This window comes from Etheostoma cragini, chromosome 23, assembly GCF_013103735.1.
Source record: "Etheostoma cragini isolate CJK2018 chromosome 23, CSU_Ecrag_1.0, whole genome shotgun sequence".
Taxonomy (NCBI): Eukaryota; Metazoa; Chordata; class Actinopteri; order Perciformes; family Percidae; genus Etheostoma; species Etheostoma cragini.
In genome coordinates this window covers 2,471,169-2,489,665 of record NC_048429.1, presented here as the reverse complement: position 1 = coordinate 2,489,665, position 18,497 = coordinate 2,471,169, and the positions used below count along the sequence as shown (strand labels likewise).

At 41.5% G+C, this 18,497-nt stretch overlaps 2 long non-coding RNA genes across 2 annotated transcripts in view; one reads left to right on the top strand and one right to left on the bottom strand.

Annotated features, from left to right (window-relative positions):
• The window catches only part of LOC117938429, a 438,129-nt gene that overhangs the window by 304,117 nt on the left and 115,515 nt on the right, over positions 1 to 18,497 (bottom strand). The gene's annotated exons all lie outside the window — the stretch shown is intronic.
• On the top strand, positions 1,635 to 11,968 carry LOC117938432. The gene is made up of 3 exons (XR_004655393.1): positions 1,635 to 1,645; positions 9,466 to 9,467; positions 11,892 to 11,968. It is a non-coding gene; the product is annotated as an uncharacterized LOC117938432 (long non-coding RNA).

Below are 18,497 nucleotides of genomic sequence, written 5' to 3'. Positions count from 1 at the left end.
AACCAACCATATTAGACATGAATAAATACAAATTTTGATGTTGCGTACAATTTTGATGGAAGAAGAGAGCCAGAAACTGCAAAGGCCGTCTGACCCCTAAGCCAAGTTAATGGCTCTTTGCCCTGTGCCACTCACATTAACATAAACCAATGCTGTCTGATTGCCATGCCTAATGTGAGCGGATGAAGGCTCACTGTTGTTCCGCCAATCAAAATAATGTCATTATAGTGGAATAAAGGCTGCGGTTGCCAGTGAAGCGAAAAAAAAGGGGAGATAGATGAAGGGAAGACGGGGTGTTTTTATTGCCCCCAAGATGCTACTAAGATCCAATCAGCAGGGTGTGACTTACAGTCTGGGAGCCCAGAGCCCATCCACAGCACCTCCCCTCCACTCCAGCTATCCCCTGCTCAGACAGTCTGGGGAGTTGGGAGAGCAGCCTCCATAACGAGGAGAAAGGAACCGTACATAAACACGCTGAGAGTACAATGGCTGCTTTTTGTTCGATTTATTTATTTTTTTCTTTTTTTTTTCACTATGATTTAAGCGAGTGTGGATATGTATTTGCACTGCAGGACTTTTGCACTGGCGGCTAATAGTGTGTGTGTGTGTGTGTGTGTGTGTCTTTGTATTTGGCCAGCTCTCCAGTTATTGCTTTTGAAGTTGTTAATTAAACCCTCAACCATCTGGTAGCCCAATGAAATTACACTGAGCTTCTCAGCCATAAAAAACATGAGTGACTGACTAAATGAATAAATAACTAGATTGATAATTTAATAAATGCTTCAAATATCTCATGTCTAAGTGAGGGGAAAACCAAGAAGTCTTATAAATGTAAATTTGGTGCTATGTGCTGTCACCCCGTTTTGTGTGCATTTGTTGTTAAGTGTGTGTTGTTGGCATGCATTTGTGTGTGTGTGTGTGTGTGTGTGTGTGTGTGTGTGTGTGTGTGTATGCGCGTGCGCGCGCGCCTGCCTATGATGGTGAATCAAAGACAGCTGTCAATGTGTCAACCTTTGATCTCTCTCAATGTCTTCTTTCTCTCTGTATGTTCCTCTCTGCTCTCCCTCCTCTGTCACATGCAGCATGCCTCCATGCATGGTAGAAAATACACACCTTGTTTAGATGTCTTGCATCGATGCGTCTCTTTATAAAACGTAGTGTGTCCCATTTCAAGAAGTGGTAACAGTGTACTGTATTTTATCTTTAATAGCCTCCAACTGAATGCATTCTGCTGCTGCTGGATTATACTTCAACGTAATGTACTCTACTACATGTTTTATAGTCTGTAATATTACTGATGGCATTTCCCATATGGTTGCATGCAAAATAATTTTCATTTCCACAAATATCAATGATGAATCAATCCCCCTGTATTGGCCGATGTTCAACATTGTCTTTTGAGACCAGTTTCATCCCAGTGAGTATCTTCAACCAGTGTTGGTTCATTAAAAAACGAAGGGAAACCAGGCAAGGAGATTATATTTAAATGTTTTTCTTTTTTTTACATTTAAATGTGTTGCAGGTGTGTGTCTATACAACATACAACTTCAACATAAGAAGAATGTAGCATAATATGGATGTGAAAGCAGTTATAAATAGCCTATGTGACAATAAATGTTTTTGGGGTTAAAATCAACAAATAATCGTGAAAATTATCGTGATTATCATTTTGACCATAATCATGCTGCCCTAGTGGGTACCCATATATATAGACTTACTCCTCGATACAGCGGGCCCGGGTTCGACTCCAACGAGCCGCCTTTTCCTGCTTGTCATTCCCCCGCTCACCCCTTTCATGTCTTCAGCTGTCCTGTTAAAGGCCTAAAAATGCCCCAAAAATAATCTATAAAAACAGAAAAGAAGAAAAATCTAAATTAGCTGATTACTCCATGACTGTTTATTATTCATTTAATAATCTGGTCTGGTCTTCAAAGTACCAAGTTTATATGAAACATGTGAGCAGAGCGTTTTTACTTGAACAGTTTTAGATTCAAAAGAATCAAAATGACTTGCATGGGACAAATAGTCTATACGTGGCAAAAAAGAAATGTTTTCTTGGATTTCTTTGAGCTTTGCATATCCTACACTTCATTCGTAACCTCATCTAAAAGGCTTATGTGGTAGCAGAGCCATTTGTGCTATAGTACATGCATATGTGCTCATTCTGTATCAAATGATGATGATGCTGCTTTCTGGACTATGCAGCCTCTTATGACGGGTCACTTAGAGATCTACCTGGTGAGCAACTGTCTGGATGCGTGGTCTCCCGTGTGTGCATTTGCTCTGCAGAAAAGCAGGCTGGCATTTAACCATGACCGCTGGCACTGCAACAACTTGCCATTTCAACTGTACTGCAGAGGCAAATTTTAAGATGTGAGTAGGAAGGCTTTAACCCCAACCAGCAGGGAGACAAAGAGGAAGGGTCTGTTTTGCTTGGTCACGACCAAAGGAAATATGAGGCGGCTGCAAATGGAATAAAGAGATATCCGAGTGAAAGCGAGTTTGTGACGCAGTCATTTGTTGCTTTAGATCGTAATAACAGGAGAAAAGTGCAGTGAGGAAAGAAAAATCAAAAGCTACTGGAAGTTAAAGAGATACAGAGAAATGCACATACCGGTAAACTATTTCTTCAGTAAGGCAGTGGTAAATGAAATGCTGGTGTAAATTATGGCTTCCAGTTGATTGTTATCATAAGTCATACAATCCCCAAAACCGCCTTTTTTGGAGGTGCATTATCCCCATATGATTTGCATTAGATCACAACTCAATGTTGTATCTATTGAATTTATAAACAATGAATGTATGCCAGCTTTAAAAGGAGGGTTAACCTGTTAATATACACACATACAAACAACATATGTGCTAAATGTATCATTCAAACAGAATTAAGGGCTAACTGCATAGCAAAAGTATGTAGAGACATTAGTCAGTGCTTCCCCTCTCCGTCCCTTTTTCTCTGTTGCTATGTGATGAGATTCCATTAGGCGCCATTAAATCTCTGGCTAAGAGCCCTCTAAAGCTTCACAATTACAGAAATAAAAAAATCACAATCCTCATTGAGCGCTCTCCTGCATTAGGGGCTGCCTGGAGTCGCGTGGGAGCTGTTACACGGGGCCCCGGCACAGACCGAGTCAGAGGCTCCGCAGAGCTCATTAGAATGACTAAGAGCCCGAATGAAGGCCCTTATGTGAAAGCCATAATGGAGCTGGGCTCTTGTGCTGGAGCCATAATGGAGGCTCTTGTGCAGTTGCGCTCTTCCCCCCTCCGCACAGCAGAGGCTTGAGCTGAAACTGCGCGGCTGGAGGGGTGACCCCCGCCGAGTGGCCGCTGAGGGGCTCGAAACACAGTGTGGCGATTGTCCTGGCTCTCTGGTCACCGAGCTGAAAGCTTTCACAGTGGTTTGTCACTCAGAGAAGAGTGCGGACATGGTTCGTTAAAGGAATGTTTTATCAAGTTTAAGGCCGATGTACAGTATTGTGCAAAAATTTTAGGCAGGTGTGAAAAAATGCTATAAAGAAAGAATGCTTACAAAATGAGCGAACAAAATAAAAATAAAAATCACATTAAAATGTGGTGTTACTACCTTTTGCCCTCAAACCTGCATTAATTATTGTTAGGTACACTTGATAATATGGGCAATGAGTGTAGAGGCAGTGGTTTCAACAAGAGAACTCTGCAGCAGATGAAAAACGCATCAACCTTATTTTCCTTCGAAATCAGCAGTGGCAGCAGTCCAGCAGTGGCATCAGTTCAGAACTTACAGAAACCAGTTCTGAGTGGGACCCTGGTACACCCATCTACTGTCCGGAGAAGTCCGACCAGAAGTGGTCTTCATTGAAGAGTTGCAGCCAAAAGCCATCAGTCAGCACCAGTCAGAGGTATGGCTTCTTGGCTGGTTTCCATGGCCGACCACTGCGTCTACGATCCTCAACGTTGCCCGACGTTTTTTTCTTATACTTCCACTCGGGGTGCTGAAATTTGGATTTTCAAATTCTACCCATTTTGTCTGTGGGAAAATGGTTTACTCATGCTTATCTCACCAAAGCAGAGACATCTGATACTATACATCTTTAAAAGTTATGGTCACAATGACAGTAGAAACAAACAAGTTTGCTGATTTTGCATATCTCTGTATATTTTGGTATTTTTTTCCAGACGTTTAATGAAGTACTTCAGTCTTAATTTAATCTTGGATACATAGTGTACCTTTCAAGTTCCAAGTGAAAACTTCTGATGAAATTATCCCTCATGAACCTGTTTAGTGACTTTGTCTGTGAGACACGTTGGAAATAAGCTGTTACCATAGATGTCTCCTTTATAAATATATCCTCGGCTGTGAGGTTGACAAGCACAGTGTTCTTCTCACAGCCTCTCTAATTTCTCTCCCTGTTAAATATCACCAGTCTTACTGCTGCGTAAATGCAATCCTGTGACATTTAAAAGAAACACAAGACCTTTTGCAACACAAGCTCTGTGCAAAATGAAACTCCTGAAATCTCCTGCATGAAACGCTAAAGCTCTGCTTTAATTACAGGCGAGTTAAAGTTAAAACTCATATTCATGTCAGTGGAGGTGGAGAAGATTAATTTGTGCAGTCTAAAAATGGATGAAACATTTAACTTGTGAGGGTGTTGTGTGTGTGTGTCTGTCTGTCTGTCTGTCTCTCATTCTCACTCGTTCCTGTAATATGGACGAGATTGTTGGCAGTCGTGAATGCCAGGTCATCTCACTCTGTGCGTGTGTAAGCTGTTGCATGGTCTCATCGATTTCATGCCCTTTTCTCTCATCTATTCACATCTCCTCTCCGACTCACCTCCCTCCTCCTGGTCCTTCTCTTTTTGTCCGTTGCCCATGGCGATGGTTTACTTCGGTAACCAGCAGCTGAGCAGGAAGTGGGAGGCGGCCTGGGGAGAAGAGGACCTCCCGTGAGTGTTGTGTAAGGTGGTCACGTGGTGGGGGTCTTTGTTCTGTGCCGGCGGGTTGGGTTAGGGGGTTGATGGTGAGGGGCTTGTTCGCTGCAGGCTTGAAAAAGCGGAGGGAGTATGTTAAATCTCCCATCGATCCACGTGCTCCTTCGTGGCCGGAAACCACAGATAAAGAGTTTGCAATAGAAAAAAGCTTGTGCACATAAACTCTCACATCACATGGATAGATAGAAGCAGAGAGAGTTGATGGATGAAGGAAGGAACTAGAACAAGAGACTTTGAGGGGAAATAGCTTTAAAAATAATGCAAGGGCTTCTCACTAGCACCTTACAGGGGTTTTATGTCTCTGCCAGATGTGAGTACTTAGGACCAGTGCATCCTGGTTGGAGGGTGGGGTATGTTCAGATGGATGTTGTACCAGAGGAAGCCTTCACTGTTTCCCGAAGTTTTTTGTCAGACTGGGTGAGGGGTAGGTGAACCTCCTGTCCTCAAGGGGAGCCCCTCTCTTTAAAGAGCTCAAGATTCTTCAATCTTTTAATATAAATAAATACTAAACTTGTTTTATTTAAAAATGTTTGGACCAGCCAGCTTCTATTCTGATGCCTTGTGGGTTTTCAGTCTAATGCAAAGTACGGTTATCCCTTGTGTTGTCTTCCCGTCAACCCTGACAGAAAGGTGAGATGTTTTTTCATTTTTTCAAGTTATTTGATATTTCTAATGTTGACATTTCCAGCTTATTTCGAAGGCCCGTTTTTTGTGATGAAAAAACGGAAAACGAGTCAAATTTGACCCGAGGACAACATGAGGGTTATAATACAAGACATTCCAAATATTTACATCTACCAGTGATCCGTACTAGGCTCTGTGAATTCTCTATTTTAGCTCAGCTATGGAGCGAGTATATTAAAACTGCATTTCAGTTATCTGTCAAGAATTATAAAGAGGATTAACCAAACTTAGCTGTCTGTATTGATCGGAACTATTCATATCACATTTAGTTTGGCCTTGCCAAAAACTTGTGCTTTTTCTTTTTCTTTTTAATTCAGTGCTTACTTGTGTTCAATTTGTTTTTTGTTTAGAACAAAATAAAAGGTACATTTGAAGCACACTGTTAGTACTCTTATTTTTGTTAAGAAGAATATGTAGTTTGTCATATTACGTTAAGTGCAATGAAGAACAGCCAAACACCGTTGATCTATTAACCCACACTTTACACAAACACCAGTTGATTATCAGCATAGCTTCCTTTTAAAAACTGCTTTTAGTTTTAGTGCATCAACTCCTGGAACAAATTAAAGCACTTTCTTAAAATCAACTCAATTGTGCCGTTTGGACAATTTAGTGTTTGCGTGTTCGGGTCGCATACAGCGGGGTGTGGGCTTGTTCTTTTTCTTCTTTGGTGTTTATTCTGGGTGGCTTTACTGACCGGATTGAAATATTTTTGCTGAGGAAATCAAGCCAAAACATGAGAAATCTGTTATGAAAAGCATACAAATTATTATATATTATGATACAGTTGCGCAACAAATGAGACTGGCGGGGCGCCATAAACTCGTAATAAATGAGAAATACTGGTTCGAATGATGTTGGCGGAGGGCCGTTATAGAGAGACTTTCTTCTTTAACGAAACAATAACTGTTCTACTTACAGGAAAATCAAGGGTTCAAAGCTAATGAAAAGTTTCTCCTATAAGGAATGGGATACAGTCAGCCCAGGGTAACACAAAAAGGTCACAATAGGTATGACATGCATCTCTTAACACCATGAAAGAGAAAATGCGTAAATACATAGAATAATAGTCTATAATCTATCTTGTGAATTATGACTCTTGTGCACCTGTAACCCCCCCACCAATGCTGTCACAGTGCACCCTGGAGTAAGAGGAACAAAGTTTTATGTTATATTAATTTCAAACTTTTTCCCTAGCCTTTGCATCAATGGCAAAGTACATTACAGTGTAGCGGGTTGTACCTTTGCCTGTTTTCATGGCAGAAGAGTCTCCAAGCATGCAGTGCATTCCCTTTGACCAAGCATGCCCCCACTTTGTGTGCAATTTTCTGTTTGTGCTTGCATGTTGCTAGCGGCTGCATGGGGCTCAGTGCTTACTCAGTAATTCCCTGGTCCCAGGCTGTGTATTAGCGGCTGATCCAGCCGACTGGGCCAAGCATCCACATTCAGTTGGTCTGGGATCCGCAGCTCAGAGCAGGATGCTGCCCAGGCTCTCTGATGCCTCCCTAAGCTCTCCAGCACAGAGCAATTTACTGGCACCGGATTGGCTGTGTGTGTGTGTGTGTGTGTGTGTGTGTGTGTGTGTGCGCGTGTGCGTGCGTGCGTGCGTGCGTGCCGAGTGTTTGTGCTCATTTCAGTTTACTCCTGCTTTTTGTCATCTTTCTAGCCTGTTCACTACCCCGGCCATTGGCCTGTTATGGCCTGGCTTGGTTTGCTGGTGCAGTGTCCCTCGCTCTTCTTTTATGCTCGGCCAAGCTGACAGTGACACTTACAACCAGAAACTCAGGATTTCTCAGCCCAAGCACAGCCTCTGTTCTCTAAAATGCTCTTTTCCTCTGTATTCATATTCTCTGTCATGGTCCATGTTGTTTTCCTTCTTTGTCGGTTTTCTGTCAACTTCTTGATTTTTCTTCTTTCATTTCAAATGTCTCCAAATGCAATGACTTCCACAATCCATAACTGCTGAATAAAGACATCTTGTTCAGCATACTTGCCACTTGGTAATTTGCTAACAGGGTCAACTGGACTGTTAGATTCTGTACTCTGCTATGTCATTTATAGCAAGTTTCTGTCAGTGTCCATCCATATTTGTGTGTGGTTAAAGCAGCCACTCAGTCGGCCAGCCGGTCCAGTTCTCTGAAATGCAGCTAAATTGGCTCATTTATGCAAACATTCAGTCCATGGCTGTCTTGCCCAACCTTGGCCTCAAACAAGAAGTCCACCGAGGAAGCTTTGGAGGGCTCCACATTGCAAACCTACAGGCATTGTTAGAAACTAAAGCAAAACAAACAGAAGCATTGTTGGCCAGACATATTGTATTTAGGATAATGATGCATTTGACAGATTTCTCATTGTGTCATAGCATTGTTAGATGATGAGGTGAGGCTCTAAGTCCGCTTGTGTTGACAGAAATCTGAAAAACAGAGCAGTGAATTTCATTTACAATTTGCTCATGGCCTTCAGTATCTGTTGTTAGGGTTTTATTTCATAAATTACATGAGACATTTGCATGAATTACGTTCATATTGTCGTGCATGACATTTCAGTGCCAATGCAGGAACAACTAGGCTGTTTTTGGTTTGTTAAAAACTATATTCCAATCATATCATAACATAAGTGTTTAAGTTACCATAGTCAAATACTTTTTTTTCTTTCATAGTTAGCTTTTATTGAATTTTACATTGTACATAAATTCAAAACAAACAAAAACAAACAATATTCCCACCCCACAACGAACATACCCTACCCCTCCCGCTGTCACTCGGAGACTTGAGATGGCTCTCCCATTAGAGCTGGGTACCAAGTTCAAAACTTTATAGGGACCAACCAAATCGCCTCTAAAGTGTCAAAACTGAATGCCTCGTCATTAAATACCCAATTCAAATACCTAAAGGAAAAAATGTCATAAGTGTCAGGGAGCCAGTAGGCATGCAGCATGCTTCTACCAAGATCTAATGTTTTTGATTGGCTGTCTAAAGTTACACATAGCAGGAAAACCTCTGTTAAACAAAGACGGCTCACGTAGTAGGAGCTGAAGAATTAATAATAGATTTGTGCCGTAAAATTGTTGTAATTTTAGTTTAGAAATGAAGAAAAAATTGTACTGGAAAAAAAATAGTGTTTAGGAACCGGTATCGAAGTCCCAGCATTTATAAATGTAAATGTAAATGTAAATGTGCTGTATTTATATAGCGCTTTTCTAGTCTTAACGACTACTCAAAGCGCTTTTACATCATACAGGATACATTCACCAATCACACACATTCATACACTGTGGCCGAGGCTGCCGTACAAGGTGCCACCTGCTCATCAGATAAACACTCACACACATTCACACTCCGATGCGCAGCACCGGGGGCAACTCAGGGTTTAGTGTCTTGCCCAAGGACACTTCGACATGGGACTGCAGGGCCAAGGGATCGAACCACCAACCTTCCAATTGGCAGGCAACCGCTCTACCACTGAGCCACAGCCGCCCCAATACAGATTTAAAAGTTTTTTTTAGTAATGCCCTGCCCCATCTACCCTACCCAAATAATTGCCATACTGTAATTGAGGCAGGCAAATTTTACCAATAATTACAGTGGGTAGGATGAGCTATCTCAACTAACCTGTGGCAGCTTAGGCAACAGTACAGAGCCAGTACCCACAAAGTGAGTGGTCTTTTTGTTAAATGCAAGAGCTTCTGGGTCACTCAAACTAATAATTTTAATGTTTGGAACATGGATCAGAAATTCTAATTAAGCCTTGAGTGTTGACATGTGATTGAAAAATTGCTTTACATTTGATGTCCCTTTTGTACGGGAAGGAGGAGTCATTGTGAAGCTTGCTCAAGTCCAATGACCGATCATTACTTATAGCCAGCTGGTTGGGCTTAAAGTAGACAGCAGGACTGAAATCCAGTCAAATGTGTAGAGTTTAGAGGAATTGGTGGATCATACCCAAGTTTTAATCCACTGGTCTTTATTCATAGCTCTTGAAAATAAGCCTAACTGAGTGCATTCGGCAGTATTTATCTAATTCAGAAATTGTCTTAATGCCAGTGGTTGTTGCTGAATGACGAATTTGGTAAACATAGAACACAAGAAATGTACCGTTTATTGCACAAGCTATTGAGTTCCTACATATTTTACCCTGTTTATGCACAATATCTATTCTCAGTGGAGTTTGCTCTGCATTTCATAGCACTAAAATTAATTTCAAAGCACAAGCCAGTATCATCGGAGCATTATCTTATGAAGCCTGAACAGGCGAAGGAAATGCTGCTGCATTGTGTTTGAGCTGGTAATCTAAATTGTTTTTCCGCTCTGAATGTTTGGTGAGCAAGTCACTGGAAATGGCAAGCACAATCAACAGCCACTGCAACGTCTCTTGATGGTGTGAAGCAGTTGTACCTACTACATATATGCCATTGTATGCTGTGACTATAGGCCGCTGAATATGATTTGAGAGCGGGATTGGGAAACAAGTCAAATCACATAATTCCTCTATTGGATAATAAGCCAAAATTCAGTAAACACATCTCTGTTGCGCATGTAGGTGCGCACGAATGAACACAGTAAATTATCGCATTTCTCATTTGTTTGCTTGTATAATAGATCAGATGGTAATGCAAATCCTCTGGCAGTCAAGGAACAATAAGCTAGTGTGCTTTTTTTTTTTTAAGCAAAATGTCAAATGCAGGAACTGATCCAAGATTTTAATTAGATTGAGCCATTAATTCACTTGTGACATACAAAGAAAGGTGATGATGGCCGATAAGTTTTAAATTCTGCTGTAGTTTCATTTCCATTATCGCATCGTTGCATCATTGGCGCTGAATGACATTCTCAGTCCAATCTTGAAAAGAATAAAAAAATGTCAACCAAAAATTGCCTCTGAAATTTGAGGATTTGCTGCTTTTCTCTGATTTTGTCTGATTTACATAACTTTAAATGGAATGTTTAATTTTTTCACTATGTTTGTGATATCTTTTAAACTAAACCATCTAAGTTAAGACAAATAATTATTAAATTAAATTTAGAATATAGGTGACTGAAATTCATCCCTCAGCTTTGACTTTGATACGTTTTTCTTCTGGCCCTCAGATTGGCAGTCAGCCAGCAGTTGCCTTTTACAAGCACTCACACTCTGGTTCAAATAACAATTCTGGATATTACTTTTGTTATATTCCAGATTCCTTTTCTTCTTCTTTGTCACAAGTGCCAGAAATTCCATCTCCCAGATTAGCTCACTTGACATTTTACAGATCTGAATATATTTGAATATATCTAGGCACGTGAAACGTGATTGTTTGTGTGTGTTTGTGGCCCTGGCATCCGTCAGGACCCAGCTGTGTTGGCCTCTCCTTCATCACAGGAAAGTTAGCTCTTTGTGAGGTAATTAAAGTGGAAGCATCTGTTCCACCTCTACACCTCTCACACCTGAGCTGCTGCTGCTGCTGCTACGAACTCGACCAGCCGCCAAGCCAATGTTTTCCGCCGAGGACACAGGACTTCCATGGATGTTCATCATATGGGTTTTCAATATCAGACTGGGTCGCTGCTTCTGATTTATGGCAGCCGAAAAAATAATCTTGTCCTATGCGAGCATTCAGATTTTTTTTTTCTTTTTTCGGTGGCCTTTTTAGGCCGTAACTGTTGATAGAACAGCTTAGACTTGAAAGGGGAGAGAGAATTGGAATGAAATACAGCAAAGGGCTGCAGGTTGGAACCAAACCTATGGCCGCTGCGTCAGGGACTGAGCCTCTGCATATAAGCGCACACTCTAACAGGTGAGCTACCCAGGCGTCGGGATTCAGGAATTTAGTGATTTTTCCTCCTGAACAAGTTGGGACAGTCAAAATTATATCAGCTGTGTGGTTTTTCTTTGATGGAGTCTGGATTAGAACTAACAGATTTGGACATCGAGCATGAGAGGAGAAAACAATTAAGGAAAATATTGTGAGAAAAGCCTCAAAAGCTTGTGTTTCCAGACTGGTGGGTGTGGCTTGATACCTCCAATAATGTGTGCACCTTAAACTCCGCTCGTATTTGTTTGAATTTTTTTATTTTTTTATACCATTTACACCCACTCTTTTATTGGGTCTTTGTTGGCAGAGTATTTGATAACCTGTTATTTTCCGCTTGCACCTACCCTTGCTCTTGTATTCTTGTGTGAAACATTGACTCCTCAACTGCCAACTGTGGTACAGTTTTAACTACTTGCCAGTGGTGGAAGAAGTAATCTGATCCGAAGTTAAAGCTATAGTGCGTAGTTTGTCCCCCCCCATGAGAAATTCTATGTAATGACAACACCGCTGTTGTTGCTTCCACATGTCATCCTTCAAAGATCACGCACCACTCCTCCTCCACACAGCTGTTAGTAGCCAAGGAGGAAACGAAGAATTAAAAAACTAAAAACAAGCTTTTGGGGGTTTTCCATAGCCCTAGCTAACTGATCCTTATTTTTTTGTATCCCCTCCGTCAAGGTATCGCACAAGCTGAGGCAATACCAAGAGGTGACTGTGTTTTCTGTTTTTTTGGCTACCTTTTAGCTTCTTTTAAAAAAAAAAAAAATGTGTAGAATCAAAGACACATCTTTGACACGCGTGTGTCTCTTTAGGTCTCGCACTGCACCGTTGATATGACGACCGGCCACGCTCGCCTCACGCATGAGGCCGTACTAAATCTGCAATGGAAAATGAAAGACCGGGTACCTCGAGCGAGTCAAGCTAGTACCATGTAATGGAATAACGCCAATTGACTCTCCATAAGTATCTTCAGTCAGGCTTCGGGACACGAAAGTCGACCGACGACACCATGTTCTGAACATAGAGTTGTGTGAAGCTGAGGGTCTTAATGAGCTTTGTATCAACTCATTTGGCAATGGCTTGAACGTAACTGTTGTTTATTAATACCAAACATTTACGCACTAAAGCATTAAAATCTAATACTACACTGAAAATACTTCACTATTTAAGTAAAAGTAATCCACAATCTTACTTAAGAAAAAAAAGTAACTTATAAGCAAGTTGTACTTGTACTTAAGTTTGAAAAAAGTGCAACATTTTCAATTAGTGTTAATTTAGCAAATATCTGACCATTTTTGCAGAAAAGTGTTAAACAGACATTACATAAGAGGCACAAACTCTGTCAAAGACAAAATCAGTCACTTCTCCAATCCTCACGTCGGTTGATATTTTTTTATCATTGCTGTGACTGTGGGTCAACATTGCAACCCACCGTAACAAGCTGTCTACTGCCAGCCTTTACAAAAAGGCAAGCTGCAAACCTCGCCAAACCACCTTTCAGTTCTACCAGCGGTGAATTTTTTTTTTCTTCTTTTGGTGGAGAACTCCTTTTAAAACAAGTACAACACAGTCAAGTAACAAACTGTACTATACAAGTAGCTTTCATGGAGTCAGTGAATGCCAGCTGGTAAGCGCATGATGTCCAATCCTCTGCACTTTGTTTTGTTGCGTGTCCAGAAAAGGTAATGCCCTTGACTCCAATCTTGTACCACAAGCAGAGAAAACTATATCAAACTTAACAAAATAATTTGTTTTTTCCCCCTGACTTTATAGTTCACAGTTGCCAGCACAGACACACAAACACATACACTTTTACAGTCAATTACACCTGCAGAGGAAAAGAACTCCACATGCCATTTCACTTCCAGTCGGAAAGCCGAGTTGATCACCTCCTACGTGGCTGCCTTCTCCTGCAAGATTCTCTCCTGCAAGCTTCCCTTAACCGGAGATTGAAGAGCTGTGGGGCTCCGGCCGTAAACGCAAAGCCAAGTGTCAAAGCCGCAGGTCGGCAGTGGCAAAGTGGGAGTATGCGTGTGTGACAAAGTGTAGCAGTATGTGTCTTCATGTTTGAACAAGAACCCTGTCCTCCCTATCCTTTCCAATCTCACACACAGCAGTGGACCTATCGCTGTGCAGGTTTACTCATCAACTCACCCGTGGAGCCCCCTCGATTTGAAGGGATGCTACATTAGTTCTAGTAGCTGAAAGTATACAAGGATCTGTGGGGGATGTGCTGATGTGACAGCCTGCTATACGTAGCAATTTGTAAGGATGGAGAATGACATTGTTTTAGTCACTTCTTCCAGAGGTTTGCAAAATTGTTTTCAAATTAGCCACGCCTAAAGCATGTGCTCTCCCCAGTGTATGCATAGTTACTGTGGTCACTCTTCTCTTTCTTTTAAAATGACGAGAAGACGCTCAATCTACTGGACAAACGGATTCAGAAAGAATTCAGGCAGAAGTTTTTACAAACTGTTGAAGGCTAGGAAAATAAGCTACATGAAGAAATACATTGCAAGCACCAGCGGCAGGTCATATCAGGTGTCCCTAATGTAGATAGAATGCCGAGAATATAAATTTAAATTTTAAAGGACTCTTATCAGGGTTAAAAAAAAAGTTGATCCCTTATCATTAGCTTTCCTGCCTTATCCAGACCGGGACCTCCAGAACCCACTGGGGGGGCTTACTGCCGAGCGTGAAGTGGTCGGGATCAGTCAGTAACTCTTAGACCGTGGCCATGGTTCTCTGCCATAAAGCGGCAGAATCCCCCTTGTGGGTTGGCACTAAGTCCCTGCCCCAACATCGTGTTTTTTGGGGGTCTTGTTTACGAGTGAGGGTTATACGGAGCGTGAGAGGGACAGGTGGTTTGGTGCAAGTGTTGTACCAGTCCGTTCTGGTAAAGGGGGAGCTAAACCAGAAGGCAAAGCTATCGACTTCCTAGTTCATCTACGTTCCGCCTATTGTCATGAGCTTTGGGTGGTGAACGGAATAATTGCGATAGCTAATACTAGCAGCCAAAATTACTTTGTTCCCAAGGGTGGCTGAGCCCAGCTTTAGAGGCTCTGGGGTAAGTCCAGAACACGCTGGAACGAAGACGTGTGCCTCTAGGTTCCCCCGGACGAGCTTGCAAATGTTTCTGGGGAGAGGATATCTGGAATAACCGCTTAGTCTGCTGCCCCTGCAACATGGACAGATGGAAGTCCAGCATTCTTTCCTTTTTTTTTAAGGATTATTTTTGGGGCATTTTAGGCCTTTAATGACAGGACATGTAAAGAAGAGAAAGGGGATAGAGAGGAGGGAATGACATGCAAAAAAGGGCTGCAGGTTGGAGCCAAACCCGGGCCTGCTTTACCAACCGTGCTACCCGGATGCCCGATGTCCAGCAATCTTGAACTCTGCTATATTTGTTGCATCTGCTGCTCCATTCCACTTTCGTTGGCTTTCATTAGAACCGCTGTCATCACGCTGTGAGTCGCTTGATGTTTCTGCCCTTTGATATCCGCCACCTAGGAAACTCAAAGGACTCCTGAAGACGCTCTTACCCCTCTCTCACACACCATGGTGACATCGCCAGGGCTTGTTGTAGCTTAGAACCCAGCGCTGCATTCAGACTCCCTGACGTCTGAGAAGACTTAATGTGCTCCTCCCATCTGTTGTGAGATCGAAAATCAGAGGCCAATTCTGTTCAAGTTGCTGCTTGTCCTTGGGACAGACTATTTAAATGATCGAGAGAGGGGGGGAAAAAAAGAATTGAAAAGAATAAAGTACTAGAGACGTTACATCAGCTACATTCAATCTGCCATCATCACCAAAAAGGTCTCTTGTGAATAAATCAATGTTCAATGCATGCATTTGTGAGTGTGCACCTGTTTGTGTGCCGTTTCAGCACAAGTCACTGTACTCTCAAAAGGCTCATTAATTATAGTTGGAGTCATTATGGAGATAAGTGTGAGCCTGACTATTGGTGCTGACGATAAGAGGAAGAATAACCTGTTTTGCTGCTTCTGCTTTCTAATCAGCTGCCCATTAGATATATCAAGGGACTTCTATTATAACGCCTGTGTTCTTTCATGTGTCTTTCCTTTGTCTGTTTGGCATTTCTCCGTCATTCAGTGCATCCTCCCCACCTAGGTGTTCATTTGTGTCTCTAGCTGAGGGCGGTAAATATGTGTTTCCTATTATAATCCAATGGTCATCATAATGAGCCAATAATCATGCAATCTGGAGGACTTTGTTCATCATTCTATCTTTGTGAGGGTATAGCCTTCCACATAAATATCCAAATACAAGAATGCAAGCATGACTACAGCCTCACGCTAACAGACAATGTCAAAAACCAGTCTGTATGACTGCATTTTCAGCTTGAGCTAGTCGATTTGGAAAGATGCGCCTGGGTCAGTAGAAATTCCCTCGCCAATTTCTTGCTGGGTCTGAATAATGTTGATCTTTGGGATATTTAAACTGGAGCCTAGTGCAAGAGACTCAACTGAGTAAGTAAATACAGGGACACAAATAAAACTGGGGGTTATTTTAAAAATGCATTTAGAGCCAAAACACAGCTGACATTTCCCAAAGCCTTCCTCAGGGTGCGCTGGCTTTGTGCCTCTGCTGCTTCCTGTTGGGGATGAACTGTCACCACGTAGTTTGTAAGTTTCTTTACTGACTGCTATTTAAAGTGTTTTTCAAAATGTAAGCATGTCCCTCTGTCAATGACGTATGTGAGGATATACAATCTCACCGAGCCATGTTTCCAGCACACGTGGGATTTGAGCAATTAACTTGAAATATGCAATACCTCCTTCAGGGTTGACTTTGCCTTTAAATGACTTTTGGAAAGTTTTGCACTTCTTAACTGTTATGCAAGTGGATATAGGTCAGGCATGGGTTACGTGTATTGCTGGTTTAGGTTCCGCTGTGGTTTGGTTCCGTCTCTGTGCTGAGGGAAATGCTGATTGACTTGTTTCTGATGTCCCCAGCATTTGGCTAATAAAGGTTGTAGTGTGGCAGAGCCACAGGAGCCCCAAGCAGCCTGGATCAAAGTAACAGCCTCAAACAGGCCTTTTTGTTCCTAAGCCATTAGGGCATAGCAACGCCAGTACCTGGTGTGAGCCATGAGAATATCATTAGCTCAGTTTATTTGTCTTTGTGTGTGTGGGTGAAGAAATACGTGTGAGTGGGTACATTTTGCTGATACAGACCCTTTTATGAATATAATATATTTTTTCACTACGTGGGTCTTGAATTCTTATTTTGATCTCATGATGTTCACAGCCACATTACTTAGACCTGGGGATGCGTTGACTTTACTGTGTCTTACAGGGCAGGAACAAGTAATGTAATGATCAGAGAGGTTGCAAACAAACCACCAGTTTAGTATTTAAACTGTGCGCAAGAGATAATAAAAGCAAACAATAAAATGATATCCAGTGTGTAACTCATACATTTAGTAGACCGACTTTTCGGCTCAACTTTGGAGACAATTTTTTTTAACAGAATGAAATTACTAAAAAAATATTCCTTGTTATTTATATAAACTATGCAAAACAACAGATGGGTCCCTTTTATCAAAAGTACAACAGAAATATTACATTTTATCTTAAATAACAAAAAACGATATTAAAGAGGCTTGTTCATTGCTAAGGCCATATGGTTACATTTAAATGATTGTCACTTGCTGTTATTTTTTCATTATCTGAACACATCTATCTTACACAGTATCTTTACACATTTAAATCAGATTTTTTTTCTTTTATTTTTTTTAAATCTTATTTGGCTGTTCAAAACAAAGTCAGTCAACTATTTGTCAGTCAAATACATCTCACCACAGTTTCATAATAAATGTGTCAGTGCGTGCCAGTCCCTGGGATGATCCGCTTGTCTCCCGGTGCTTCCTCTGTGGCGGTGCACCGCGACTGGCTCTAGTTTAGCTTTGAAAGACTCGGGCTAAAGGTGGCTCACAGCGCCATCCGTGAGCTTTACAGCGCCCCTCGCCTGGACCTCGCCGCTTCCCTAGGCCGTGGACAGACTGCCCCTTGCGCCCTCTTTCCTTGCGGGGAGGAACGTCTGTCAGCCAGGGCGTGCTGTCCTATGCAGCCATTTCGGCAACTCGCCCGTCCTGAAGCACTGACTTTACTATGCACCGTCCCCTTTACTATGCTTCGGGTGACTTTTTTTTCCCATGTCATCATCATTCATGTTTACCGACCGCCTGTGGTAAAGGCTGTCCAGCATGCTCGCCCTGCTAAAAATATAATGTAATGCACAATGACAAAACATTGCCAAAAAAAAGACAGCTCTTACTTCATCTAAGGGATCACAGATCAAAAATTTCACTCAGTCCTGGTCAACAGACTGAAAAGAGTGTGAAAAACTTTGCATATTAATCAATATTTCAAGCACAAATTTCATGGTTTCAGTTTTTCAGATGTGATGACTTGATGCTTTTCCTTGTTGCAAATTACAGGAAACATTTTGGGAATATTGACCAGTGGTTGGATACAATTAATAATTTGAAGATGTCTTATAACCGTAGGAAATTATGTAATTTTAAGTAGTAAAGGCCAATCTGTTAATCAAGAAAATATTCTGCAGTAGAAATATGAAAATACTTATTTTTCTTTATGCGATCGCAGCCAGTGGTTAAATGGGCTTTTGTAGGGAGGGGCAGCCCTTATTTACAGTCAATGATCATCATTCAAAATAGCGCCGTAAAATGACTTAATGTGTTTATACACCAAAGAAGTTCTTTTTCCAGTATTATGTATAGGGTTGATTAGTTATTCAAACAAAGAAAAAGACTTTACAATTCACCTACTATTATTATTGAAAATATAGGTTTGCAAATATGTAACATCTTATCTAACCAGAAAATGATGTGCATTTTAAGAGAATCAAGGACAATTTCTGTATCACGTGACACCCAGAATTTTTGTTGTTGTTGTTGCATCAAACACTTCATTTCCTGCATTTTGGTGAATTTACAGTGGGTACGGAAAGTATTCAGACCCCTTTAAATTTTTCACTCTTTGTTTCATTGCAGCCTTTTTCCAAAA